The following is a 26910-nucleotide window of genomic DNA, read 5'->3' on the forward strand; positions in this document are numbered from 1 at the left end:
AGGTTTTATTAGCATCTCATAATTCTTCACCCAGTGACAACTTTGGCCCTTTAGTGCAAGAAGTAGCATATATTACACTTGATTCTCCATCACATTCTCTACTGTCTTGCTTATCTTAACTCTGTAAATTCAGGCTGCCATTTGTTTTTCTCCTGCTCTTGCCCAGATTGCAAAGCAGGATACAGCTGTAGCCTCTTCCTTGATTTCACACCACAGTCCTTTTCTCCCTGTTCTATCTTTCTGGCTTTCTCCACTCACAGACATTCCAAAATGACACAGACATTACTCATGGATTATGGTAAATAACACCAATAAAGGTTCTAATGGCTCGTTCAGAAATTTGTGCAAATACAGAATCAGAGTATTCCAGACGGGTACAACTGTCTGTATCACCTCCAGAAGCCAGTGTCTGGATGCTGTGCCACCCATTCTTCCATGCCCTAAAAGCAGTGAATGAGTTAAAATGAACAATGAATAATTTTATAAAGAAACCACCAGGAATGTGTATTCCTACTGGTTTGTCTTTCCGGCTACATTTGCCTTTTGAGAATACCAGTTGGGAAAATTGTTTAGAACTCAGACACACGGAACAATAAAACCACTAAACTGAACTATTAGAAAGTTAGTGTGTAGATGGAACAAGTTACAGCTGCATCAAAGAAAAGCTGGGTAGCACAGCACAAGAGAAACTGAGAAGGGTTCCGGATCTGCAATCGAATAGATGTTCTGAATATAAAGCAAGCTGTTTATTCATAGTTATTCCTTTTTAGAAAGAGAAACACAAGCCTTTCTGATAACTACTTTGTGTTACTATCTACTATTACTGTTGAGGTAAAAATCTTTCCAAAAGACCTAGTAGCATTATAACTGCAACCAGAATAATGCACCAGATTCAGAGAAACAAACACAGTAGAAAACAGTTAGTTAACTAAGTCATTTAAAAAGAAATCAATAAATCCAACATTATTTCTCCTCTGAATGCCATTCAGTTTACTTTTCCCCCCTCCTTCTGTCCCCAAAGAGCAAAATCCTACTGTGCAGTGCCTTCTGAAGGCTGTCTGCCTGCTGTCCTTACTGCCCACCTACCGTAGGGAGCAGCTCCTCCCACCTGCACATAAAAGCCAAGTGCATGCTACCAGCAGCTGATCAGAGCACTTTCTCAGCCCTCCACTGTTTTGAACCAGTGATCTTCTCTCCTTGGATCTTGTACACTCAAGGTAAGATTACCGCTGCTTCAGGTTTCAATTCTAACCAGTTACTGTGAGGAAGCCTTAATGTGAACACTAGCACTGCCTTGCTGGGTGGTGCTGGCAGCGTGCTTTGCTTTTTATTTTTTTAAGATGTAGTGTCATCTGACAGTTAAGTTAGTAACAATCTGTTGTTGTGGCAATGAAATGAAAACAGATCTTGCTGGGAAATATTGTGTGGCTGAGAAATGGTCTTCTCTCCCTTTCTGATAGATTTTTGAAAAGATTTTTTATCCAGATCACTTCTAACAATTTATTATCCCTCTCAGTGGTTTCAGTCCAGTCAAAATTATTTCAAAAAAAAAAAAAAAAAAAGGACACTTTAGAGCTGCCTTAAGTTTGAAGAAAAAAAATAGCTTAGTGATAACTCGAAGTGCTGACTCAAGAAAGAATCTTTGTGTTATTATAACTGTTATTATTTACGAGGCAGACTGAGACAGTTTTGGGGATGAAGTGCACCTTCACAGGTTTCCCTTCCTTTTAAAAATCATATAATCGAACTTAGGCTCTCACAGGAGCACAGTAGTAAGGCTAAGGGAGTTTGCTGTATGGTGTCAAATATGCTTAAAGTACATATTTCACAAGCAACATTCTGCTTCTTGGAACAGACCTCTTATGTCTATGAAATCTGTAAATCAGCTTGAATTGCATTTTATCAAGGTTGCCTACATAGGCATTTCTAGTGCCACAGGAAGGAATAGTTAACTGCCTCATGCAGACAGCTGTTGAATAGTGGAAACAGTAAAACATAAGTGCTTTCAAAACTGTGTTTGCACTCCCCTCTGTTCATGTGTCATCCTCACAGAGATGAATCTATTAGTGAATAGCACTCTCAGTGCCATTCAGTTGTGTCAGTGCGCTTTTAACAATCACCTGCTTAAAGAAATTCCATCACAGAAATAAATCCTCATTGTAGAATGCTTCTCCAGTTCTCAGAGATGAGAGACCATGAACTACTAAACGCAAGCAATAAATGCTGACTCTAAATAGTTTGTTTATATTACATGTAATTCATTCTGCTGTTAGAGTGGTTTTCTTTTTGAAAGCCAAACAATTCTCTTCCTAAATTGAACCTTTGTTGTTCTTTCCCCAAATAAAAAAGTCTTTTCTAAGAAAGAATTATCTCCACGCATAGCTGTACTCACAGTAGCTGGAACTTTTTAAGCTACAACTCTGTATAACATCAGCAGAACTCTTCTCAAAAGGCCTTTTCCTGCATACTGTAAGAGATTCTTCTCTTTATTTTACATGTTATTTGTTGTATCTAATGGAGGAAAGAAAACATTGCCTTCAGCTACTTGCCTGGAAGATTACATAAGTAACTTCTCTTAAAAAAAAACAAAACAAAGAACTAACTATACAAAACAAAGTAAAGTGATTTCTACAGGAGGATTACAGTAGAATGACATTTGCATCCAGAAAATCCATGCAAGTTGCCTATAGAAAACATGAATCATTGGATTCTATTCCTAGAGCAGGTATTCTGTCTTTAAGCTACAAAATTTTAACCCTTAGTTAACACTGGATTTTTATAGTAAGCCCCCTTCCATCTACTGAAATGCCCCTCTTGTAAAGCACAGATATGCTTTCAACTTAGAATCATATATAGAATTTACATCTAAAATCTGGCAGTAAAGCCTCATCTTTCATACAGAACTTTAACAGATAAATCAACTTCTATCAGAGCATTTTTTCAATTAAAAAAAAAATTTAAAATGCATTTGTCACAAGAAATGTGTATATAGCAAAATACCTTTTATTAAAGCCTGCTGTGAAATGTGATGTTTTGGCATTTCAAAAATGGATTGCAGGGCATATTAGGAAAACTCCACTGAAAGGAATGTATCTAATTTAGATCAGAATCTCCTCTGAGCAATTCCTCTCTTAGGCTGAATAGATCATTCAGCTGAGCATCACTTAGCAGCAGGGAATGAAGGGAAACTGTAACCAGCTCATCTCCCAGAATACTTAGGTGTCTAGAAATGCCTTTATTGGCTTATGTGCTCATCTGAAACTCCTTTTTAAAATTAAAACATGCTGACAGTAAGCTAAAAACATTATCACTTAAAAATAATCCTATAACCACACTAAAAATAAATAAAAAGAGAGTCAGTGGGAGAAAAAGGAATTCAGATTTTTTTTTTTTGAATGATGACCACAATATTTAAAAATATACATATATAAAAAAATGTTTTTCTATCACTGACCAGCCAAGTGTTAAGAAGGCATTCTGAGCCACTTCTCTTGATGGTGGCATTTAAGGGTGTTTTTCTGTGTGTTCATTTAGGGCACAAATGCCCAGTGAAATTACTAGCACAATTGCTACATCTATTAAAAATGCTAGACTAGATACCTGAAAAAGTTATACCTGTATAGGCTGAACTACTTAGTCAGTGGCCTGCCATTCCCACTGACTCTGAGACATTCTGATCTACATTAATTTATTTTCACCACCTCTTTGTGAGGCAGAGGTATGTTCCCTCTGGCCATTCTGATACTCCAAGGACTGCCCCAAAAGCATTACCTCCTATTTTATTATGTTGTCCATGACATCAGAGGCAGATGTTGGTGGTAAGGCAGTAGAAATTGAACCTTCCCACCAATATGCCCTTACCTGTTGTTGCTATGTGACAGATGGCAGCAGTTGGGCAGTCTGACAGAATGGTGTCTGTCATGGGAGTGTGGATGAAGCAAAGGTGTGCCATTAAACTTTTCCATGTGGAAAAAAAAAATGGGACCCTGAACATTCGTGGAGACCAAATGGTGGATGTGAGGCGCTGTTGTGTTTCAGCAGCGACAACATTTCTCGCAGAATTGCACAGCTAATGCTGGTAACTATGTTAAAAAATAGCATTTTGTGTCTCAGACTTTGCTGTATCAAATAGTGTGATTGTGCTCTTTGTAACTGCTGTAGTTTCCATGGAAATAAACAAGCATCACTTTCAGGGCTATCTGCATAAATACATGGACTGTTTGCCTCATGGTCACAGTGGAAATTCATTGCAGAGCAGATAGTCAGGTTTAGCTCTTTTGGGTTTCAGTCCAGCACTTCAATCCCAAGCTTCATTTTGTATTCAGCCTTATAAATTACACCGCTTTGCAGCTGATCTATCTTTGCATGCTTCCTTAGGACTGAACAACAGGGAGGATTTCAGTGTCACTTCTTACGAGAGGTAATCTAATCCTAACACTTTGGATCTTCCTTTGAAATCATTTACAACCCCCTTAGCAGGATTTTAAAGTCATTCTTGGAGGGGAAATAGATAAGAAATAAATAAATAATCAAATGACCTCCCTTTTCTTACCCTCTGTGGTGAGCTGAGACTAGCCTGCTCTTGTCAGAATGAGCAAGCATGGATCCACTGCCATGGACCAGAAAAGGCAGCAACACCTAACTATAACAGTGCAGTCTTGGTAACACAAGATTGGTCTTGTGAATGTTATCAATAAATAAAATTAATACATGCTTATGCTTGATTTCTGAAGTAACTGCCTTACTTGCTTTTGGAGGTCATGTCTCTCACTCTTCTACATTGAAAGTTACCAGAAACCTTGCATTGCTCACAGTGAATGTGTGAGAGGCAACTGGAAAATTAGTATGGAGAAAAAAAGAAAAAGATTGACATAGTATTACCTGCAATAGAAGTAGGACAGTTGTTATAAGTAAGTGAGAAAACCTGCAACACAGCATTTTCAGCCCGTTTGCTTTATGTCCTGTTATATATCTCAAGGGAGGAAGGATTACGTTTTATTGCTGAGCTTTAAATATATCCCCGTATTTGCCCTTACTCTTTTGGCCTTTCAATTACCCTAGCACATGGATTCCTTCCTTCTCCTGAGAGATAATTGGTTTTTTTTACTGGTGTCATATTTCTAAAAGAGCAATGGCTTTCAGTGGAGTTACTGTAGTGAGGAACAAGAAAAGACAAAAGCATAGCAATGGCTTGTTCTGTCTTTGATTAAAACCAACAAATATCTGTATTTAACTGTGCAGAAGTTTCTTATTTCTACCTCTTCACTGACATGGAATCCTAGCAAATATATATTTCCATTTTATGGCTTCCCCTCCAGAAGAAAGTGAGATCTATTCTTTATGCTAAAAGTATTTTGCTTCGGCAAAAGTTATGAGTTTGAAAAGATAATGATGAGTCCTGGTTCTGAAGCCTTTTGTGGGTCTTGTGCAATAACTGTGCCTATTCTTTGTACACATCAGTAAGCAATTGTGCTTGGTCTCCCCATACTCCTGAAATGTTGGATGTGTTTCTGTAATTGTCTTGATTTGTAATGAACTTAATGTCTCATAATTGCACTGCAGGAGATTAATACCACTGTGCTGTCTAGGGACATCTTTTGATTATTAAATCTTCATGCAAGCCCACATCTCATAGCAAAGGCAAGACAAATGTAAGTCTCTTGCTTCTTGGATGACAGGTGAAACTGCTGAGGAGTGACACGCAATGGAGTGAGTGAGAATCAGTGCCCTCTTTTGGTTAGAAATAATATATAAAGGAGCCCTATGAGAGTGTTTATCAGTTCCCTCTGCTGGCTACAAAGCCCACAGCCAGATGAGCAGCTGTGTTTGCGGGGGCGAAGGTCTTAAGTTCTATTCCCAGAGCTGTGTGCATGCGGTAAACTGATGACTGTGGTGTCTATGCACGTATGTGGACATCATTCTTCTTAGGGTCTCATCAGAAACTACACTGAGTTCAACAGGAGGGCACTCAAAAATAATATGGAGTTCCTGGGAGGTAAAAAGCTTTCCATAAGCATCCTAGCAGCTACACCATTCTTAATATTATACAGCAAGAGCGAGAATATCAATCAGTTACACTTCATATTCTGCATTCAGATTCACTCCTTCTTTTTCCACCTCTTCAGGACAAGCATGGCTATACTCATTACATTCAGTTTAGAGATGTCTGGTCAGTTATCACAAATATTCACAGCAAGAACACCATAATTGCCAAAAGTAATATTGTAAATTAATAAATTAATTAAAGAGAAGAGGAATTAAGAAGACCAAAAAAAAAAAAACCCAACAACAACAGAAAACGACAAAAATAAGCTATACTGATCTTCTCTACTCTCTTAGGGAAAGGCCTACATATTCTGGTTATACAACCGGAGAAACAGGTTGTGTAATTTATGTAGCTTCTCTGAAACAAAACTGAAATGGAAAAAACTGTAATATTTTGCAAACTTCAGAGGGAGTTTTTATTTTAAATAAACATATATGCCACTGAAAATCAAAAGTTCCTGAGTCAGGTATCCAGATTCGCTTCAACTCCTGGAAATTTCTCATAGCAGTGTATAGGATACACAAATCTATCCCATTTAAGGCAGAATGATTCAGAGCTAATAGCCTGACATACTAGGAAAACAAATGTATTTTAAAAGTCAGATTTTTGAAACATCTGCAGCATGTTTCCTGCTAACTATAAAAGGAACCACTCTTTCTAGACCAAGATACTGCTCTATTCTTGTTTCAGAAGTGAAATAATAGTACACTGAGGAGTTGCACACAGTCCTTCAAGCAAAGCATCTGATCACTTTCCAAATTAAAATTCCATAGAGCAAATGAATTTTCTCATACAACTCAGTGTTAAGAGGTGAAGCAGCAACATATGTACATATAATACATTACTGTCACTTAAATGGCAATGCTTACATTGTCTTTCATTTACTTGATATAATTTTCAACAGGACAGAATGATGATGGCACAGCTCTGGGGACACTCAAACCAAATACAATCAGCTTACCACTGAAGCAGCTAGTAGTCAAGTCTGTTTATGCCAGCAAAGGGCTTACCTCTGTTCTGCTCTTCCATTCTTCCCACCACTTGCAGAGCTCCAGTGAATGTGGAATATCAGAACAAAGATCTTTTATGTAACTCAGAGACCAGAATTTTTCATTCAGTCTGCCTTTAGAAAAAAAGGAAAAAGGAGAAGAAAGTGTTCATATATTTTCCATCAAAAGAATAAGGTGAACTTAGTCCAATTTTTAGATGATGAACATTAATATAAAACGCACAGCTGGGACCTCTGTTGGCAAATCTCAGCAAAAAAAAAAAAAAAAATCAGAAAGTTGTTAATTTAGGTCAAAGTTGAGAAATAAAAGCAGGCTTGCGGGAGAAATTTATGTTGCCAACATTGATATCTGTCACCTGTACAGTGGATAAAAAGCAAATAAGCTAAGAGTAGTTGAGCAAATACACCCCACAAGCACTAGCATTCACACAAAATGTATTTTAGAAAATGAAGAAAAAAAAGACAACACTCAGTACTTATTTGCTTTCAGTCAGTGGCTTGAATTGAATTTACCATAGTAGCACATCACATTGTTCGCTACAGAAAAATGCAAAGCTTAGGCCTTTAGGAGTAAGTCTCTTGTGCTTTACTGGTTCCAAAAATGTCAGTGCTTGTCAAAGTGTTTTTGAAATAAAACCAAAAGCATGTTAATAAAGTGAACTTTCCAAGACAATGCTGGCCAAAGCCGATTCTTATATTTCTTTTCAGTAACAAACTGCCTCTGCGGTTGCTGAACTGATAGGGAGGAGGATTTAAAGGGCCAAAGCCAAATTCTGGTCAACTGAAAGAGGGTAAAAAATAAAACAAAAAATAGAGCTCTCAAACAGTGTACAACCCTCCAATGAATCAAAAGATTTTTGCTGAGGGTGGGCAGAGCTTAGCAAAATCCAGCTGAGCTTTCGAAAATGCCTGTAATCACTATTAGGCTCCTCTTGGAGGTATTTTGAGACTGGAATACTTGTGGGTATGATTGGTGAGGTGCTGCTGTAGGTTACTGGACAAGACTCAGTACTTATGTAATTTAGAACTCACAAGCTGAGCATCAGTTCACAGGAGCTACCCTGCCTATTTATTAATTCCCTAAATGAATTGACAAGGCATCAAAGGGATTGTCCCATCCTACCATGGCCCTCCTGCAAAATGGCTCCAGAAATAGGCTCCAGTGAAGAATGAAGGTATTCATGATGAGCCGAGTTCCCACTGTGCATACAAGCTGCTTGCAAGTCTGGGTGGTGAGATGTCTGAACTGTTTGGCTGTATCCACATCTGTATCAGCAGCTTCTGTCTCCCACAGAAGAGTCCTACAGTAGCTGGATGCTCTGTGCCAGTTACAGGAATCCCTGCAGTTTGCCCCAGCCAGTACAGCTGACGTTAGGAGGCCTGTGCTGACATTAGAAGGTCTATGCAGTACAGCCCAAGTTGTCACTGCAGGGGTTCTTTCTTAGTTTTTGCTCTCAGGAACTCCTATGGGCTACTATTATCTTTGGGGATCTGAGCATAACACATTACCTTGGGGAACACAAAAAGCATTTTAGGATTGCTCCCTGAGTTCGCATTACCAGTCACAGCTAAAACTTTTGTTCATAATATCCGGGTATGTTAACATCCAAGCCTCATTCTTGATTTAAGATTCATTTTCCAGCAGTAAAGTTTTTATTTTTGTACTGGTATAAAATTATCAGATGACCTTAAAGCTTTATTTTAAAGGAAATCCACTCTGTTCTGCTTTTGTAATGTCACAAACGCTGCCTTTTCGTTGCACAAGAGCAATCTAAAACGAGTTGCCAAACAGCATCTAAAATCTAACCTACTTGGTTTCTTGTTGGCATGTGGCTCTCAGGGTATACCTCTGTCCCACAGACAGAGCAAGATGGCTCTTAGATTCAAATTTTGAGCACAAAAACTGCCTTTCACTGAATTCAGAATTAACTTGCAATGAATATTTTTATTCTTCTTTTGAAACCCACTATTTTCAACATCACATCTGTCACTCGTATGTCGAATGCTCTCAAAAATGCAATACAAAAGGTCTGTGAGACACAAGTTAAACAAATTTAATTTGCAACTGCTCAGAGACATTTTCTCTGCTACTCTTGCTCTTAACTTTCTATTAACTGTTCATGTCAGGAAAACAAGGGTCTGAAAAATAAACAAGTGGAAGTCTATTTTATTTGCAGCGTTCCATTCATCACACATACTGAGAGCTGGAATTTTGGTGTGACAGATGCTCACAATTTCCAGCCGTAACCCTCAGTAATAATGACGATGCTTTAACCATGTGCACGAGACCAAAAGCTGCTCCTTTAGCTGCCACTGAGGCTGACGCACCTGCTGCTCCACAGGGCACACAGGGCTCAGAGGGGTGCAGCCCTCGCTCCTTTTCATGCATTCCCCTCCCTGCAGGTATTTCAGACCCACTCAACTATGAAACATCTTTGAGGCCTCCAAAGAGACACAAACTGTCATACCTGAAGCCCCAAATCTCTCAAGGTGGTATTATGTGAAACTGATTCAACCTGCTAGACACTTCAAAAAAATGAACAAACAAACAAACAAAAACACCAAATAATCTGAAACAACAACGAAAACCCTACTTTTGCATAATACACCGTGAGCGGCCATTAAGCACCTGCCCCCCCCCACCCATCCCCTCAGCAGCAGGGTGTTCCCACTACCATTAAATGCTATTAACAGGCAGCACACTCCACCAGAGCATCCCACCTTCAGTGGGCTGTGGGCAGGGCCAGGGTACCAGGCAGCTCTTCTTGGTGCCCTTGCCAGCCAGATCAGACCCTGTGTGTTATGTTCACGCCTTCTGTGTCCCACTGTGGTGGGGTCAGCACCACATCTGCCCACAGGCGGTCAGAAAAGTGATGTGGAGCCTGCCCTTCCCTTTCCCAAAAGGAGGGGCAAGGGTTGGGGAGTGCAGAAACTCCCTGCAGCCCAGTCAGCTGAGAAGCGTTTATGGAAACAATGCGTTTGAGGTTTTTTTGGGTTTGGGAGATACAGCCCAGGGGCTTCGCTTCTGCGTGCCAGCCCTCAGTGCCCCTCAGAGAAGGATCTGGGCAGCATTAGCACGCACAGATGCTGACAATACTGGAAGGCCAAAATGGGGGAGGAGAAGGAGGTGAAGCTTCTCCGTCAGCTGGAAAGAAAATGTCGCATCCTGTGAGAGGGCCGCTCAGCATGCACAGTGGGAGGCATGGAGCCTTTTAGATTTCCCCCATCTGGCCGCAAAATTCTGGCCGCAAAATTGAGGCCACTGTGAATTTAAAAGTAAACTAAAATTAAATTTCAAAGTCAAGTTCCTTTGGTGAAAAAAACAGAAAAGCCCCAAAATAACGCTGTATGTGGGTATCCTGTCTAATAAGGAGAGCGGCCGATCTTTTAAAGTTGAAATCCGAAAATCCCAAAACTCCCACATGAACCACCAGACACTTCTTGTCTGGTTTGAGGAAAGCAAACGATAAAACTGCTGTATTCAAAGGCAGGGAGGAGGCAAACAGCTGCATAGAACAGCTTTATCATTTCTCTCCAAAGAAAATTACCCACCCTGCGTTGTTTGAAACAAAGATTTTTCAAGGTGCGTCATTTTGATCTCCTTGTTACATCCCCTAGCATGGCACAGCTCTGACTCACTCTTGGGAGCTTAAGGCAAATAAAGAGCAGCAGCTCCTGAACTTGACGGCCTGTAAATCTTGCATACAGTAAAGCTGATTCCCTGTCCTGCTCTATTCCCTTTGACTTCTTCTTACATAGATGATTGGTATGTCTGGAAAGATACGACGCTACAAATGCTTCACCTCCCTCTCCTGACTGCAGAAGCATCCAAGAACATCACCTACAGTAGATTAATGAATTTATCCTTACAAGCACCCTGGCAACGTCACTCTCATTTTAGAAGGAATTGAGGCACAGAGAAATTTGCTGGTGTAGCATTCCAAGGGACAAGCCAGATTCTCAAGTGTCTTCCCATCACGATGGAGACTGGTGGGAGAGCTCAGTTCCTACAAGAGCACTTCAACGGGAACCAGATTTTCAGGAGTGCTCAGCACCCAGTAGCTCTCACAATGGCACTCGCAGCCAAATTTTCTGAAAAGTTCCTTTGATCATCTGGCCACTGCCTCAGTGGAAGCAGAAAGCTTTTGAAAAACCTGATCCTGTTTGTGGGTGCTGAGCACTTTTCAAAATTCTTGCTTAAGTGACCCAGCCAAGGATGCAGACTAAAATTTGAACAGACCTCACTTTGCTTAATCCCTGGGCCAGTGAATTAACCACAGGCGTATCCTTCCATCCGCAGCAAAGAAAGAATAGGCACTAGTTGGGGCAGGAATCAAAATGCCAAATAACTGCCAGTACCCATGCCTGCCAAGAAAAATGCCCAGATACCTGTGGGCAAACCAGACAGCCACATTTCAGTACCTTCCTGAGAACGGATTATTCCTAATAGCACTGCCAGAGTCTGGCAACCTGTATTATGCTCTTTCCAGATGTACCTATTTCTTTCTGGGATAAAACTCTTGTGAACATGCCCTCGCTCAGGCACACCCTCCCTGCTCTTCAGTAAAAACAGCAGCTATCCAAACACTCAGCTGTCTCCATTATCCTTAGACAGCCAGGCACACTTGGGCAAGACAACAGTATTTTGTGTAATTATTAAGAAGCAGTGGTCGCGTCAGTGAAGATTCTTGTTTTCATTGAATATTTCATTCATTTCTGAACATAAGCAACCACTTAGCTGCAGTTGTCTAGATGCAGAGGAGGAAACACATGCTATTCTTGGCTGGACTGTACCTCTGTGGGAAGCAGCAGCAGCCTCCTTACAAGAGCCTCTGTCGGCTGCATGATTTAGCTATGCTTGTGACTGTCATAAACTTCAAGCAAGGACGTGCCTCCAGGTTCTGAGAACCACCAAATGTGAAGGCATGCAAAACACCCAAAGGTAGTCTGGATCCTTCATCTTATACTCTGTTCACCCGAGGCCCATTTGCAGACAACACTCTCCAAAGCCAGGAGTTCAAGGCTACTTTAGAAATTCCTCTCCAGGCTGACCACTTGAGATGCTGTCACTCAGCATCAGCTTATTGGGCCGAGTATCACTGGACCCCACCTCAGTGTCAAGCTTTCATTAAGTGCTGACTCATCTCTGGCCTAAGTTTTCAGACCACCTCCCAAGTTAGTCTCTAACCAGTCTGCTAATAAGAAGATAAGGCACTCAGTCTGTCATGGTTTTAAGGAAGCAGAAATATCACATGCTGACGATTGAATGAAAACATTTACAGAGAAATAGTTTTGTAAAACAGCTCTGACTAAGCTGTTGCTTAGGACTGAAGTCAAGATATGTAAGCCAAAAAATGCAGCTGCATCTTTTCTAGCTGAACCTAGGAACAGCTACGTGTACTGGAAAAACCTTTGACTGGAGAAAAGAAAAAGTAAGGGTACTGTCCCAATAAAGGACTATATCTGGAAGCAAGTGTGACCTCTGTGGGGGTCTCATACCTTTAACAAAGCAAAGACAGTGATGGCTGTGGTCTGCTCTTTTGGTTCTAATTTTTTTGTCTCACCCTTGAAAGAAGTCAGGACATTTCTGAGGGTTTTTTTTGTTTGTGTGTGTGAAGAAAACAAACAAACAAAAAAACAACCTGGTGCCTATTGAGAGCCCAGGTCAAGAAGTCTGTTTTACTTGTTATCTCCCATGAACTCAGAATCCAGCAACAGTTCAAAAAAGGTCTTAGTCTGGAAACCAGCAGGGTGAGCAGTACACAGTCCACTTTTAAAAGGACTAGGGGATGTGACACTAGAGCTCAAGTATCAAAAGTGGCCCAGGGAGAAAGCCACTGTGTTTGACAGGCCCAGCCTGGTGAGCCTTTAAGCAGATCAAGCAAATGTACCTATGCTGGCAGGAAAGGGTGCAAACATTAGTGAAAGCTAACGAAGACTGACCCTGCAGTTGGCCTGTACTAAAGCCAAGGACTTCTACTACAGGTCTGTTGCATTTTCCTTACAGTTCCAGGCATTCTAGCACTGATTTTTCCTTCTGGTCTTAAGGGCAGTTTGGGGCTTGTATCTTTGGTATCAACAAAGCAATACAGAGACTCAAAACCAGCCTACTCAATCTGCAGGTAATTGATCTCCTTATAAGATACTGTTACTCAGGGAAGGTTATGCTTCTCTCTAGTTTTGTCTAGAAATTCCCTCCAGGAAATGGAAACTACGAGTAATACATCTGTTTTCAACAAAGAGCTGTAGTTTTGAATTGATGTATCCTGAGAAAAAAAAGTTTTGCTTTGAAATTACTGCTGATTTCTTTGGGAAATAATTATTAACTATGATCACAAAGAAGTAGAATAGCATTCTTCTTTTTATGCCCATGAAGACTGTCACTTAAAACCAGTGCCCACTGCTGCAGGTCTTAAAAGAACTTCAGTCTCATTCTTAACCCAGACCAGTATTATGGAAAGCTGTACTTCTGCAAACTACACAGTTCAGCCTCCCTGAAAAGTTTGCCAGCCTTTACAGATTTACCCATGACAAAGCAAAACAGTTGCCAAGCCTGAATTTATACAGCTAAATAAATCACTTTTCAAGTGTTTAAATATCATTGTGAGCGTGAAAAGATGAAATGTGCTGTATATCATCTCTCCAAAACCAGAAGGAGTTATATTATAAATAAACAGAGTTTGCTTGGTATTAGGGACATAGGAAATTCCATTCAAGAACAGACAAATGGCACATCTTGTCTGGTATCCTGCATCTGGCACAGGCCTGTAGCAGATGCTTAAAATATTTGGCTCTCTTGGTTCCAGTCTCCTCCGTTCCACCTACCACCAATGTTATAAATCACACAGTTTTGCTAACTGCTGGTGTGAGTCTCTTTCCTGCTCACTTGTATAACGTGGGAGTCGGAAGCACAGGCCAGATAACTGCATATCTGCCCTGTGTGATAGTTATAACTGTGGCGGGTGCTGAACCTTGGCCGATCTGTGACTCTGCCTGTTTCAGAGCATATATGGTATTACTGCCTGCATTGCCTAAGTATCCAAACCAAGGGGCACACAAGTAAGGACTATGCTTGGCTCCAGAGAAAGGGGAGGAAATCCTCTCTCTTATCTGCCCATAGCTAGCAAGCATACTCATCATTTCTAGGCTGTCATTAATTGACCGCCCTCTTACTGTAAAGGCATTGCCACCTAATTGCACTTAGAATCACAGAATCATAGAATCACAAGGTTGGAAACGACCTATAAGATCATCCAGTCCAACCGTCTCTTCATCACCATTGCCACCACAAGCACTAAACCACATCACGCAGCACGTCATCCAGACGCCTCTTGAACACTGCCAGGGATGGCGACTCCACCACCTCCCTGGGCAGCCATTCCAGTGCCTGACCACCCTTTGAGAGAAAAGGTTTCTCCTAATGTCCAACCTAAACCTCCTCTGCTATAACTTCTGGCCGTTTCCTCGGGTCCTACTATTTGCCTAGGAGAAGAGGCCAGACCCTTTTGCACCACAACCTCCCTTCAGGAAGTTGTAGAGTGCAATGAGGTCTCCCCTGAGCCTCCTCTTCTCCAGACTGAACAATCCCAGCTCCCTCAGCCGCTCCTCATAAGACTTGTGCTCCAGACCCCTCACCAGTTTCGTTGCCCTTCTCTGGACATGCTCCAGGACCTCAACATCTTTCCTGTAGTGAGGAGCCCAAAACTGAACACAGTACTCAAGATGCAGCCTCACCATTGCTGAGTAGAGGGGGCTGATCACCTCCCTGCTCCTGCTGGCCACACTATTTCTAATGCAGGCCAGGATGCCGTTGGCCCTCTTGGCCACCTGAGCACACTGTCGGCTCATGTTCAGCCGAGCATCAACCAACACCCCCAGGTCCTTCTCTTCTTCACACTCATCCAACCACTCGTCCCAAGCCTACAACGCTGCATGGGGTTGTTGTGACCAAAGTGCAGGACCCGACACTTGGCCTTGTTGAACCTCATCCCATTCACCTCAGCCCAGCAGTCCAGCCTGTCTAAATCCCTCTGAAGGGCCGCCCTACCTTCAGGCAGATCGACACCACCTCCCAGCTTGGTGTCATCTGCAAACTTGCTGAGGGTGCACTCAATCCCCTCATCTAGGTCATCAATAAAGATATTACACAGGATGGGCCCCAGTACCAACCCCTGGGGGAGTGCCGACCACTGGGGAAACTTAATGCATGATGACCAAAAATTAGATTAGGTTAGTGTCTATCCAGCAGAGTTTGCTTTTGTTCTGTCTTTATTGCAGTGGTTATCAAAATACAGTTCACCAAACAAGCATCTCACCTAACTCAGAATTCTCTCTTTAGAAGCCTTGTTCTTCTAGATGTTGTCACTGGTATATGTATGCATCTGAAAAAATACTTGTGGAACTCATCCCTACCAGAAATATGCTTCCCAAAATTTCCCTTCATTTTCCACAGTCTTGTTCACAACCAACATAAATTCAATGTCACAAACTGTTTAAGACCTCTAAAAACAAACAAACAAAACCAAAAACAAAAGCAAGACGACAAAAAAAACAACCCAAACCTTTCAATTTGAAGTTTGGTGTTGTTTTTTTTTTTTTTTTTTTTTTTTTTGTTAATTACATAGCACCTACTTTGTGTTCACCTGTGAGATAAAGAGGGTTTTTTTTAAAAAAGGCTAAGGAGAATTTATGACTGTGTAACTTCCAGTTGTGATTCTTTCATGTCATCTTACAAAAGCAACAGGAAGAGAGTGGGAGCTGTAGAAATTATAGCCTCAAGTCTAGGCTATATTATTCAAAAACAGAAATTTAGTGTCCCTGAATTTGAGCATATTTTCTCCACAGTTGCTGAGCACTGCTGTTCTTAAGGAATATCGTAAGAATCTTTATATATTAATAAGGGAAAATTTAATCCTGATGGTGCACCCAGACTGTTAGGTATCATTTCAGCTGTTGGCATTCTCCAAGCTCAAAGATTATCCGATTTTGGCTCCATCCTACCAAACATAATTTTCAGTGTCAAAGGTGTAAATCTAGACCAGACCTTTGATCCAGCAACCCCAAATGTGTGCCTGTCTCAGCCACAAACCACGGACTTTGCACTGCCAATCTTCCTGAAAGAACTGAACACATTAAAGCTATCAAGCAGCAGTTTGCATCCTTTAACCTGCTCCAAATCAAATATGCATTTGGAAACAGCTGGGCTCAATACTAGCAGGAGCTCCGTGACTTTCTGCACTTCTCCTGTTGTACAACAAGAGTCACTTCTAGAATATCCGTCTTGCTTCACTCAGGAACAGAAGTAGAGTTTTTTAAGGCAGACGAATGAGTCAGCCACTTGCTCCAAATAAATGGTAATGGTGTTCCAAGTTTCCTAGACAGCTTAAAAAACTACATAGAGAAATTCAGCTGCTTGATATATTGGGTTATGCACCGCACATTTAAGACAACACAAAATCATATGCTTTTTAATCCAGATAAAAGTTGCTTTACTCGCAGCAGTCCAAAGCCACCTCATTTTGTCTCTGTCCTCTACTTACATGCCGGTCGCCTTGTTTGTGCTATTCTCAGGAGCAAAAGCAGCACCCTTTATAGTTAAGAAAAGCATCTGAGGCTCCCAGGCTGCCACAGACATGCTAAACAATACTAAGAATATCAGTGATTGTGGTTGCATATGTCCATTTGTATAACAAGAATGTTAATACTTTTCTTTCTGAAGATATGTAATCCTCAACTAATATAATATGACAAACAGGGCATGAATTAAAACTTTAAAAGTACAGTAAAATAGACTATCTATTTGGAAAAATAATTGTAAAGCGATATATAAAACTACAAAAATAATTTCTTTACTTTAAAATTTGCCTTAACCAGAAACATAACTCCTTCCTGCCTCAAGAAAGCTGAATACACTGACTCATGTCTTTAAGTGTCATGGCAAATTTGTTCTTTTATAATGTGCAGTAGTCTAGCTTTGAACTTTTGATTTTTGGAAAAGGCAGAGCGGAAAAATGTTTTCATGGGAGAGGAGTGCACATTCCAGAACTGTCGACTGTTATTCGTTTATGAGGGGGGAGAAAAAAAATCTGCTTAGATTTTAGGGTTTGGTTGATGCAATTTGTTGTTTTCTGCTGTTGGTTTTGTGTCACTCTACAGTGAAAGATTCCAGTTTTCACCCTCATTTTTCCAGCTTTCACTTCTTCAAATCTTTGAATAGTTATTATTTATATACAAAGTAGTCCACAGAGAAAATAACTTACAGCTTTCTGTGAATTACAGAGCTACACACAAGCATCATGGGGGAATGCAGACAAATTTTACTCATAAAAATGAAATGAAAGAAAATGTGAGCCCTTCATGGTGTCTTTGTAACCTGAGCAACAGTTTTAAACACAATTTTCTCTGCTGTCTCCTGTTTAACTTTTGATTACTTCAAAAAATAATAAAATAGAAAAATAAATTTTCTGTAGTTTATTTATTCAACTACAGTAAAAAATATTTCTCTGATGTTCTGAATATTTTGAAGATTATTAACATACATGCTTTCTTTCCTTCTTTTCCAGAAACAGAAGAAAGTGCAGACAGCTAGAGCCTTTCTCATTTGATACTCAGCACTATTATGTTCTCTTCATTGCCGGATGTCAAGTCTCAATATCAGAACAGCTTCAGTGAAGTACTCTCCTCCTAAGCCAAGGTAATTTTCTTCCTAACAACTTGTTTTTAAGCATTACGGAAGTCTTCTGTTCCCTGACAATGCCAATAAAACTTTTTCTGGGGAGAATATTTTGCTATGAAGTATGGCATCAGTCGTCCCAAAAGACTGGAACACTGACACTTTCACTACCAGGCAGGCAGATTTAAGCCCATCTGTTATTACAAATTTAGCAGTAATGCATTATGAGCACATGGATTTCGGTTTGGAAAGCAACTGGAAGTGTCCGTTCCTTTCCCTTCATAAACAGAATATTGACATGATAGATGCAATGTTCTGGATTCATGGCTTGTCAGAAGACAACTGTATAACCACTAGGGATATGTCAGAGACTACATTTTCTGATGCACTGGCATTAAGGGCTAAAGTCACTGAGGACACAGAGAAAAGTCTAATACTGGAACAATTAACAAGTCTTTCAAAGTTTCATTTCCTTTGGAAAATTGTTGGCTTTGAAAAAAGTCTATCTTGTCAGAAGTTCTAAGACAAAAGGAAGAAGCTACATGAAAGTACCTGTCCTAAGCCAGATGAGGAGAAAACTCCTTCATGCCCAAAGCCAGCTGTCAGCATATTCTTTGGGGAGAGAGATCATCTGCTTCTCAGGCACTTGCATACTGAGATAAGGTTCTGCTTAGTGGGATGGATGTTCCTACTTCAGCTTATTTTATAAATATTATTCACTCAGCATGAAAAACTGCATTCATGAGAGCTTACCAGTCCTTGGCCAGCAGCATCACGTTTCCTCCCAAGAACACAATCGTGCAGTGTGGGACTGATGTGATCAAAGTCAGCAACAGGAACACGCAGCTTTGGGCGCAGGCTAGAAGGCATCAGTTCACTGCTCTGTATTCCAAAAATAGGAGGTGGCTTCTGTTGAATCTTATCTAAGAATGCAAAGATGCAATTAGTCTTGGAACTAGAACACACAGCAAATATTTTCATAAAGATTTATACCCTCACACAGCTTCAGTGTTTCCCCTCCTTTCCTTATACATCAGTAGTCAAGACACTGGTAGGATTCTCTCTGTTGCCCTGGTAGAAATCTGCATCTTTCATAATGTAAGATGTAGTTTGTACCTTCTTTCCCTCCCCGCAGTTGAAAAACTAAGAAGTTTCTAGTAATGCACACCAATGTAGCTGAATTGTGGTAACCTGAGTCAGAAAAAAAAATACTATTCGTTTAGATAATTAATTGTTTTAAGTAATGTTCAAGTAAATGTGATACTGTATCAATACCAGCACAGAAAAGAAAAAAAAAAAGGAAAAATACAGATGTAGGTGCACAGGGAGATTCTTATTAGTATCTCCAACAAAGTTGCCTCAGGCTCCACATTTGCTTTCAAAGCAATGAAATTCTATTACAGGGCAGTAACCAACGTGGCACATAATTTTTTGAGGTCATTTAAAGCTTGCCTGTTAAGCAAACATTACTCTGAATTGTATTCCAAGGACTCATATTTCCTGTATACTTGCAGCAATTTTTTGTCCTATCTGTCTCCTAAACTATCATTTTGAACCACTGACAAACTGTTTACCTAAAACTTTCTTTTCATTGCCTTTCTGTTATTAATATTCCTTAAGTTACTTTTCAGCTTCCACTCAAGGCTTGCTGCAATAGTTTTTTATTTTTGTGAAGTCCACTCTACTTTACCATGGATCTCAATTGAACTAGAATGCACATAATACTATGTGAACTGTAAAAGACAATATAACTTAACTTACCCAAAATAGGTTGAATCAGGAGTTTTAAGAATAATCCAAATCATATTTTTATTAGCTAGTAGAGCCAATAAGCCATTGAAGCTCTGTATTCTTTTTCCCACGTGGCACAGAATACACTAATTTCACTATCCATAGCAAATTGTAAAAATCCCGGTAAAACAAAATGCATTTTCGTACTTTTATCAATTTTTACGACCTTCTTAGCACTCAGTAGAAAACTTGAAGGACTTTATACTAAGCAGTATTATTTACGGAGAAGTGTTTATTGCTGATATTCTTCAGCTGAAATATATGCACTTGCATGCTTGCATATATTTATGTATGAAATCATATGTGTTTTTAGTAAAGTTTGATGTTAAATATTTTAGACCAGCTTACAGTTTTTAGTAATGCAAATGGAGAGGCAAGTTATTCAACATCCATGAACACGTCAGTTTAAATACAATAGGAAATTTCTTATAATGCCACCTGCTTGCATGTGTCTTTATAGAACTTGTATTTAGAATCAGTCTGTCAGCAGAATATAAATCTTTGTCTTTTTGTTGTTGTTGTACTAGGTTTCTTTTTACTGCTGACTACAAAGGCTTATTTATCAACATAAGTGGAAGTTATATATACATATACCAATATAAGTGGCAGCCAGTGTATAAACAGAGTGAATAGCCACGATTCAAGGCATTCCTTTTTTTAAGCATTATCATTTTATTTAAGTATCCAAAGGCCTTGCAGGCAAGAAATTAGTCCCCGTCTTGTGAGATGGAAATATTGCTCACCTCTCTTTGCAAAACCACAGGCAATGAAATCCAAGTGATTAAGCCAAAGCTAAATGCTTTCCTCATCTCAAAAAGGTGGCACCATGCAGTTCAGCTGAGTTGTGGCCACCTGGAAAAGGGAAGAATTTGGCCACCTATACCTGAAAAGAGACATTTTAAACTTGTTCTAGCCAGAGCACAGGTTCTGCTAAGCTGAATGATTTCACAACGCTGAGTTATTTCCCACGTTTCTTTGTTGCTCCAATAAAGTAAAAAAATGCAGGAACTGCAAAGTCATATGATCCATGGAAGAGAGAATAATGTGGTTTCTAAGAAAAATATTTATTACCAAGCAAGCTGTATTGATTTATTAAATGACAGCTTCCCATCAGAGTGTTTGTTTATATGTGCTTGAAACCACAATGGTTATATAAAGCCAGGACATTATTTGTTTAAAGGCATCCACTTGTGTTTTTCTTAATAGAAATATCAGTACATGACAATGCCAGGTTTGCAGAAGCTTATCCAGGAATAAACTCCTGAAAAATTATTTTTTTCCTAGAGCATCCACTAAGCCAGTGCAGGCACTGTGTCTCATTGCTAGTCTTCTAACATAAGATTTATAGGATGTTATAATTAACAACAGGTGGCAGGGAGCACTGTGTGCACGGCAAACAAACTGAAAAGACTAGCAGCTCAGGAGACACTTATGAATCATCAAAACTTTTCCCTGGATAAACTCAAGTAGTAATCTTGGTAGGTTTTATTGCTTTCTTTTTTTTTTTTTTCTTTTTTTCTTTTTTTTTTTTTTAATTTTCTCACTCCCCACTCCCTTTTCCTTTTTTATGTCAGAGATTAAAGACAACTTTCTATATCCTAACACATTTGTCCTTACATTACTTATCTTTTCTAGTTTTATGCTTACCTATCCATGAAGTCAGATGAATTACACTTCCCTATCACTGAGCACTTCTTGGAGAACTACAGACAAGTCCATGCACAAAATTTTTAAATGATACAGTTTTTTTGTCTCCAATTTTCCAGCTGTCTCAAACTCACATTCCGCACAAAAGAAACCATACAAAAAAATAAAAAGTTCCATTCAAGATACACACAGCCTCCACCTCAGTTTCAACAACACCAGGTTTTCAGTTCAGGACTGAGAAAAGAGGGAGGAAAACACTGAGATGCGTGTGTATAGGAACTGTTGAGTCATGGCCTGAACCACTAATTGATCACTTGAGGCAAGGACTGGGTCAGCTGTAGGAGCACAAGTGAAGGCAATTCACCTGTGTGACCGGCCAGGCTCCACCCCTCCTAGATCCCATTTAAGGGCTGACTCCTGGGAAGGATCTCCTTCTGGAGATCTCTCCTTTTTGGTGTTTTTCGCTGCATGTCGAGATTCTTGGATATGGTTGAGCATTTCTTTTTTAATTGTCTCATTTCCACCATAATAATCTTTACAACTAGAACATCTGTAAAGTACCATCCTAACCGTACCACTCTTCCAACTGTACATTTGTTGACTGTGTACATGCGAGTGGGCAAAACAAAAATATGTCCTAAATTAATTGTAGTCTGTGCAGTTAAACAAGTGCTATTCTTTTTCCATTGTTATTTCTGATGTGAAAATGAAAGTGAAGGATGGAATGCTGGGAAGGGCTTTATTGACTCAATCAAAGGAGGATTCATCTCACATCTACCAACTGATCCAACTTTCAAGAGTCATTTCCAATGTACTAACCCAAGGAGGATAAGACATTCACAAGATAATCATATGCTGTAACATAATGATTATAGTGAGGTACTTGCATTTGGCTTTCTTTTTTTTTTTTTAATAAGAAAAACAATGTTTTGGGTAATTGGCTATATATTCTCACTGAGCAGAAAATACTTTAAATGCATTGACTCGTAGGAAAATATAAATAGGAATGTTCAAACAAATGGGAAAAAAAAAACCAACAACAGTATTTATACTATAGAAGGGATTTGAGACTTTTACTGAGACATTCCACATTCTTGCCAATATAGTTCCCTCACTTCCTCTACAAATAACTCTGATGCATGAGATTAGTTTCTACTAAAGCCTTTTTAGGGTGTTTCTTCCCTTTCCTTACCTCCTGCCCTCCGCCCCCAAGTACAGTTCAGTCGTTAACCTTAGAGTTCTTAGCATTACTGCACTAGAGAGTAATGACGATTCTTGGTTTTTGCTACCAGGCTGCCAACATGAACACAGGGTGGTAAAAGTGTGAGTACTTTACAGCATAGGGAACTAAAACTCTTCACATTAACTGCAGAAGTACATATATTTTTCCTGAACATATGGAACCATTTTACCCCAGGGCTGGATATTAATTAGTACTTGGGATAATCTAGGCTGTGACAATGCTACATAGGTGTGCATTTACTAATGTATTTACATACATTTCCATAATGGAAAGTGATCAGTTTTAGTGAGTATGCTTTATAATTCTACAATTGGACTACATCTCTCAAATCCGCCAGCAGATATTAAGTTGTGTGCTTATTCAGCACAGCCTAAAGTGGCACCAATGTTTTGGATAAGACATTGAGAATTGTAGTCTCAGTTAATTTTTGCAGATCTGCTTTATTGCCTAGCAGTGACTATTGTTATGATGAAGTTATCCTGCTGGTTGCAGACTTTGCATTGGATTAAAATTCACATAGCAGTGTCCATCTATAGCTAGACACTAGTTGCCCAAGGGATAGCTTGTTATTCTGGATAATTAATCAGAGGTGATGGGAAATTTTTCTTAATGTTCTTGATAATCTCCAGGGCATCATCCATGAGTGAAGTGTTGGCCTCACTGAAGTGGAAAGCAAGTTTCATCAGTAAAGAGGGGAGGCCAAGAGTTTTCTCACAAAGCACTTAACGACCTGGTGTCATCTGGCAAAGTTTCTCTGCGCAGTCTTTTTCCGACTTGGAGAAATAGCTCATTTCTATTACATATTTCATATGCATACATACATACCAAGACCCTCATTTTGGTAACTGCAGACATTTTAAGGAAGGTTCTACACATTCCTTAGGGTAAATAGTTTGTAAAGGGCTTGAATTTATTCCAAACAAAGTCTGTCAGTTCTGTGTGCTTGAAATCGCATCCTTGGTAGGAGAACGTTTCTGCACAGACAGAATGAAGGTAAATAAGACTGTCTAAAATGCTTGGAGATTCAAGTCTTTCACTAGAAACAGTCCAAAGACTATTGCTCTGTAGAGTGAAGCTAGCCTCAAAGATCATTTTTATTTATTTTTTAAACAAATAAAACCTTCCTTCTTTTTATCAGATGTCCAAATTTAGAGATTTAATAACTGGGTTACTAAAAATAATCACTTTTAAAATATCACTATTTTTTATCATTTCTTCCAGTAACATTTTATTTTTGAGACTAGCCATAGCTTCTAGAATTTAAATATGTAGAGACCAAAAGGAGGTGCTTTTCTTATTGACGTGCTTCAGTATAGCTAGATGAAAGTAGAAGAAATTTAAGAAAAACTGCAAGTATATTCAATTCAAAAGAAGAATCCTCCCCAACACGAACCTGTCAGACTTTTTGTTTTAAACTCTTCAGTGATTTAGACAGATGTTAAATCCCACTGAAACTGACTCAGCAATTTATTTCCTCTAGTCAGCTCTTTCAGGTGTGATTTATTAATCGTAAATCTGAGAGATGAATTAGCACTTGACATTTTTATTGGCTACTCATTGGTTTAGCCATCCCTGCTCTAAAACCAATATTTTCCTCAGCTGAATCTATTTAAAATAGAGACATTTTAAGAAATGTAAAATAAAGACATAAAACAATTTGATCGTGGAAGTTATGATATACTGGATGGAAATATAAAGTCTCAGTTATAATTTGACTGATTTTTCATTTGTGTGTTGTAAAAACATACAAAATGTCTTTAAATGAGTAACTGCTGAACACAACCAGATCTTGATGTATAGATTTTGCCAATCTCATAAAAAAGAGCTATAAGCTTTGCATTCCTTCTTTTGCATTCCTGGCTCAGTAAATTTGACTCAATTGAGAGCATACCATGTTATTGCTGAATGCTCTCATTTTGAGCGCTTCACGACAGCTTCCGTGTAGCAGGAGCTAACCAAATGCTTATTTTTTCATATTGCTCAGCAGCACCATGAACTCTAGTATGGACACTTCAATGGGCTTATTTCTCTTTATGACTAATTCAAGTTCTCCATAAGAGGTTTTCAAAGGTATCAGCACCTCTGTGAATACAGCAAAAGCACCTGGCTTTCTGCATTTAACTACAGTTGTGAAAGTCTATAATTCACTGAAATATCTCCAAGCTGAAAGAGAAATGTTGCAGGTAGGTACTTAGATGTGTTTGTTAACACTGTTTCTTTTATTTGAATGGAAATTAGTGCTGGCATCTTGCTTTTGCACTGAGCTATTTCCTAAATTACTCAGTAAGGAAGATAAGACATTTCTGGGGTAAGGTTAATACATGTGATGAGATCTACACTTCAACACAGGACTTGGATACAGGATCTGTATCCATATTATTCAGGCACTGAACTTCCACTGAGCAGGAGTCAGGCCACCCACAGCTTGTGTGTTACAAGTTCTTTTCACGTGCCTTAGTTTCCCATTTGTCAAAACACAGTTACAGCACACTCTTTAACATCAGGGTTAGGATGGTAAACTGATTATAGTTTGTGAAGTAATGACATGCTGAAGGCTGTTTACTAATACTCAGTGAATGCAAGGGTAGAACTACATTATTTCTGCCATAAAAAACTTGCAATCTTACTACTTATTTGCAAGAGACATTTACTACCTGAGCCGTTTACATGTCCTATGATTCTGACCCAAAAATGCTATGAGTACTTCAGCCAGTGGAGTTGCTGTCATTGGCATGAATCTTTCATTTGAATTCTTTTAAACTAGGATAAATTAACTATCTGCTAATATTTAAGCTTTAATTTGTTGACCTGAGTCTCTTATTTATGGAAATGTACACATGTGCCTGTACACATGAGAACACATAAAAAAAGTTTTTCTGGGGGGAAAAGGCACAATAAAACATCTCAAGTAAAATGAAAGACAGTATTGAAACAATACAATCTATGCTGTATTTTTTCTATAGGAACAAGTGATAGGAAAGATGAAGGCTCTTCGCAAGAATGAATTATCATAAACCTTGTAGTGAATGGTACAACACTAAAACTATCCAGCAAAAATATCCTCTGTGCTTCTGTTCCTTTATTAAATGAATGAGAACTAAGTCAGATAAAGACCATGCAGGTGTTGTATGCTTGTCTTTATATCAACTCTGCTCACGCCAGCTCAGATCTGTATAGACAAATTCATTTACTGAATATTATTTTTGGAAAAAAATGTGTCATGGTGAGGGAGTGGAGGAAAAAACCAATAACATATTGAAGATATTTAAATCCTGCAGAAGTACCAGTTAAAAGTCACTTTTCTGTGATCTTCACATTCCACAGCAATTTTGGCTCACTTACATGTCAGCCGAATAATTTGGCTTGAACAGAAGCTACTGTTTTATTCTTCTTAAATACCATACTCTGGTAATGTATTTATTTCCTCTCAATCTTACCAATATAATTCCACAACACATACTTCATAGGGAAACTTTATGGAAGACAACCCACAAGTTTACAAATGAATGAAGTCATACACTTCCTACTCTAACTTCTTTTGATTTTCAAACTGATTTTTTTTCCTTCTTACAAGCCAACGTGCAATGCTTTGAAACACTCTACCCTTTTGAAATTAGAGATGCCCTTTGCTCTGCATTTTATAGAAAATTAATATTTATGAATTATGTATTTCACTTAAAAAAAAAACCCTAAAAATTCATGTTTAAAGGTTAGGCAACTCAGCAACTTTCCTTTGTACTAAATGTTTTAATGGGATATTGAGCAGCAGTTATTTTTAGCAAACCTACTGCTTCTTGCAAAAGATATAAATATTTCCATGAAATCAGTAAAATATCCACAAAACCAGAAAACAACCAATTAGCCTTCCCTTCAAACTGGTCACCATCTCTTGGGACTTTGGTTGCATGAGAGCTTCTCTAGAATGCATTTGAATTGCACTTCTTTGGACACAAACTATGTTGCCATTTACTCTAAGGTGTGAAAGTTAAGAATGGGATAAAACAAGTCAATCACACTCACACATCAGAATAATTTGAATTCAGCCATGCATTATAATCAGCCTATCTTCTGCTTTTGGCAGAGCTCCAACAATAGCTTTCTGGCATGACAGAAGGACAGATGCCAAGCCTTCATAGCAGGAACCTGTCTGCACTACTTCTCTCAAACTCACTGAGGTCTTCTTGTTTGTGACTGATTGCAAACAACACAAAGCCACCAATCTTCCTCTCTATTTGAAATATCAGATTACTGGCAGTTCTGGTTTTCCAAACGTAGGAAAACATAAACCTGTCTTGTGAATCATAAGATAAAAAGATTTTGGTAGTTATCTACTGATGTTCAAGCCATTAGGCCAATATTTTCCAAGCTTTGGTCCATGTTTTATTTTAAAATGAAAGCCATAATTTTCACAGGATCTGAACTTGTTATATTAAATCTTCACCATTTAAGACTTGACAGAATTAGCACACTTACCTTTAAAAAAACTATTACTTAAACTACAG

At 39.1% G+C, this 26910-nt stretch overlaps 1 protein-coding gene and 1 long non-coding RNA gene across 3 annotated transcripts in view; one reads left to right on the top strand and one right to left on the bottom strand.

Annotated features, from left to right (window-relative positions):
- LOC122177789 overlaps nt 1-1246 on the bottom strand; it is a 149029-nt gene extending 147783 nt beyond the window's left edge. The window contains exon 1 of the long non-coding RNA XR_006178148.1: nt 1087-1246. This is a non-coding gene — a long non-coding RNA (uncharacterized LOC122177789). The remainder of the gene's footprint in view (nt 1-1086) is intronic.
- The window catches only part of COL8A1 (collagen type VIII alpha 1 chain), an 85255-nt gene continuing 59463 nt past the window's right edge, over nt 1119-26910 (top strand). For both annotated transcript variants that reach the window (XM_042867503.1, XM_042867504.1), the window contains exons 1-2: nt 1119-1217; nt 17618-17748. The gene's annotated coding sequence lies outside the window, so the exon portion shown is untranslated. The remainder of the gene's footprint in view (nt 1218-17617; nt 17749-26910) is intronic.

This window comes from Lagopus leucura, unplaced genomic scaffold (assembly GCF_019238085.1).
Source record: "Lagopus leucura isolate 7727_CA_CO unplaced genomic scaffold, USGS_WTPT01 Super-Scaffold_100001, whole genome shotgun sequence".
NCBI classification, from domain to species: domain Eukaryota; kingdom Metazoa; phylum Chordata; class Aves; order Galliformes; family Phasianidae; genus Lagopus; species Lagopus leucura.